This window comes from Lithobates pipiens, unplaced genomic scaffold (assembly GCF_037356315.1).
Source record: "Lithobates pipiens isolate NorthernLeopardFrog02 unplaced genomic scaffold, aLitPip1_a1.2 Scaffold_13, whole genome shotgun sequence".
Classification (NCBI taxonomy): domain Eukaryota; kingdom Metazoa; phylum Chordata; class Amphibia; order Anura; family Ranidae; genus Lithobates; species Lithobates pipiens.
The window spans coordinates 354279693-354283375 of NW_027507718.1; positions in this window are offsets into that span (position 1 = coordinate 354279693).

Consider the following 3683-nt stretch of genomic DNA (forward strand, 5'->3'; position numbering starts at 1 on the left):
CTTTATCTCTGCTGTTCTATAAAAAAGGCATCTGCAGGAGTTAGTGGGTGTTGTGTGCCTCCAGCACAATATAAACTACCCAACTACTGTTTTACCCAACTCCCTTCAGGCCATTACCATGTCTGGAAGGCCAGCAAGGAGAGGCAGACAGGCGCGAGCCGATAAAAGAGGGCAAGCAGGCTCTGTGTCTAGAGACAACAGTGCTGGTCGTGGACGCGGTGCATTGTCATCAGCACATGGCCATGGGACATGCTTGTCCTTCTTTTCTGCAGCTGGACATGTTGAACCGCAACATGCCAACGACTTGGTAGAGTGGATGTCCAAGCCCTCTTCATCCTCCTCATCCTCTCTCACCCAGTCTCAGGGTAGTAGCAAAGCAGCTGCCAACGCATCGTCTTCCCTCCTCTCAATGTCATCATCAGTGACTCCTTCCCTAGACCCACCACGTCCTCCTGAGGAGTCTCCTGAACTCTTTGAGCACAGTGTTGGGTACATGCTCCAAGAGGATGCCCAGTGTTTGGTGGGCTCTGATGATGACACTCAGCTAGAGGAAGGCAGTAGCGTGAGCGCAGAGAGAGGGGATGCTCAAGAAGGACAGCAATCTGGCAGTCATGTTCCACAAGCTGCAGCATACTGCCAGGTTTGCTACAGCAATAAAGAGGGAGGGGATGATGAGGGCACTGACTCCACGTGGGTGCCTGGAAGGAGGGAGGAGGAGGAGGAGGAGGAGGAGGCACATGTCCAACGAGGCAGGATGCCCTCTGGGGGCCAGCTTAGGGGCAGCACACCGACTGAGTCACACCGCAGAGCTCCGCCTGCGCAGAGCGCTTCCTCTGCGCGTTATTCTAAAAGTTCTTGGTGTGGGCCTTTTTTGAGACGAGTGCATCAGATCGCACCGCTGCTATTTGCAACATATGTCTCAAGCGTATCTCACGTGGCCAAAACATCAGCCGATTGGGCACCACATGCTTGACCAGACATATGTTGACCTGCCATGCAGCTCGTTGGCAAGCGTACCTCAAAGACCAACACCAAAGAACAAAGCGGACCTCTCCTTGCTCCTCATCAGCTGGCATCTCCAACCCCACTAGACCTTCAGTCCTCTCTGAAACCTGCTCTGAGAGGAATGAAGGTGTAGAATTAGGTGTGTCACAGCCAAGTGCTTCCGGGAACTCTGCTAGTGGTACACCCACGTAAGATTATAGCAGGCAAATGTCCCTGCCCCAGCTGCTGGACCGGCGGAAGAAGTTTACTCCCAGCCATCCACATGCCCAGCGGTTGAATGCTAGCTTGGCTAAATTGCTAGCACTTCAACTGCTGCCTTTTCAGTTGGTAGACTCGGCCCCCTTCCGTGAGTTTGTACAATGTGCGGTTCCTCAGTGGCAGGTCCCCAAACGCCACTTTTTCTCACGGAAGGCGATTCCGGCTCTCTACCGGCATGTGGAAGGCAATGTCCTTGCTTCGCTGGACAGGGCGGTCAGCGGTAAGGTGCATATTACCGCTGACTCATGGTCCAGCAGGCATGGACAGGGACGTTACCTGTCTTTCACGGCCCATTGGGTCACTCTTCTGGCTGCTGGGAAGGATGCAGGACAAGGTGCAGTAGTGTTGGAGGTTGTTCCGCCACCACGCCTCCAAAATGCTACTATTGGTTGTGACACACCTCTCTCCTCCACCCCCTCCTCTTCTTCTTCCTCCATGGCCTCTTCCAGTGCTCTGTCCTCAGAACCAGCGGTGCTCCGTAGGCGTTCCAGGGGCTACGCAAGTACGCAGGCAAAATTATGCCATGCCGTGCTTGCACTGGTTTGTTTGGGGTACAGGAGCCACACTGGGGCGGATGTTTTGTCAGCTCTGCAGGGGCAGGCCGAGAGGTGGTTGACGCCACGCCAGCTTAAGCCAGGAATGGTGGTTTGCGACAATGGCACCAACCTCCTCTCCGCCCTCCGACAGGGACAACTGACCCATGTGCCCTGTGTAGCTCACGTCCTTAACCTGGTGGTGCAGCGGTTCTTGGGCAGGTACCCCGGCTTACATGATGTCCTGAAGCAGGCCAGGAAAGTCTGTGTGCATTTCCGCCGATCATTTAATGCCTGTGCTCGGCTGGCTGAGCTCCAAAAGGAGTTGAACCTGCCCAAGAACCGCCTTATATGTGACATGCCCACCAGATGGAACTCAACATTGGCCATGCTGCAGCGGCTGCACGCGCAGCAGAGGGCCATCAATGAGTACCTGTGCGACTACGGTACCAGGACAGGGTCAGGGGAGCTTGGTTTTTTCTCACCACGCCAGTGGGGCATGATCAGGGATGCATGCACTGTCCTGTCACCGTTTGAGGAGGCCACAAGGATGGTGAGCAGTGACAGTGCATGCATCAGTGACACTGTACCTCTTGTCCACCTCTTGGAGCATACGCTGAGTGGAATAATGGACAGGGCACTTGAGGCAGAACAGAGGCAGGAAGAGGAGGACTTCCTTGCCTCTCAAGGCCCCCTTTATCCAGACAGTGTTCCTGCTGTGCCACCCATCACACAGGAAGAGGGTGAGGAGGAGGAAGAGGAGGAGGAGGATGATTGTGTCAGCATGGAGGTGGAGGCTGGCACTCAGCATCAGCATTAGCAGCAGCAGTCTTATAGGGATGATTTACAGTCCCAAGAAACACGTGGACTTGTACGTGGCTGGGAGGAGGTAGCTGCGGATCATGTTGTCCTTAGTGACCCAGAGGACTCCGGACCGAATGCCTCAGCTAACCTACGCTGCATGGCCTCCCTGATCCTGCAAAGCCTGCGGAAGGATCCTCGTATTACTGGCTGGCCACTCTCCTTGATCCACGGTACAAGGGTAAGGTTGCCGACCTTATCTTGCCATCGCAGAGGGAGCAGAGGATGAGACATCTCCGGGAGGCCTTGCAGAAAGGTCTGTGCAACGCGTTCCCAGAGACTGGGAGGTTACAAACTCCTGGTCCTGGACAACGTGTTGCTGAGGCATCGGTCAGAAGGAGCGGTGGAGAAGGTGGCCGTCTGACTGATGCTTTCAGACAATTTTTTAGTCCGCAGCCCCAAGGTATGATTGGTTCCAGCACCCATCGCCAGCGTCTAATTTACATGGTGCAGGAATACCTATGGGGCAAGGTCAGACTTGGACACCTTTCCCACCGAAAATCCTCTGGCTTACTGGGTCTTGAGGATGGATCACTGGCCAGAGCTTGCACAGTATGCAATTGAGCTACTGGCCTGTCCTGCATCCAGCGTTCTTTCGGAACGCACCTTCAGTGCTGCTGGTGGCTTTGTTACCGATCACAGGGTGCGCCTGTCCACCAAATCAGTTGATCGACTGACCTTCATCAAGATGAATCAGTCTTGGATCACCCACAGCTACCAAGCACCTGAAGCTGATGTAACCGAATAATTTTTTTTGAAATACCACATCCCTTCAAGACTGCCTATGCTGATGCTGAGTGACTGTCCTGTTATGTTGATTGTCTATCCTCTTCCTCCTCCGCTGATATGTTGGAAGAACATTTTTGGTTCTGGGTGATGCCAGCAGCCCAATTTTTCTGCCCCTGTTTAACAGGGGCGTTTAAGTACAATTTTTGATGCAATGCTTTGCAGCAGGGCTAATTCCTGCAATAAAACTAGAGTATATGGCAGAGGTTGCAGTGTGATGGCACCAGCACCAGTGCCTAA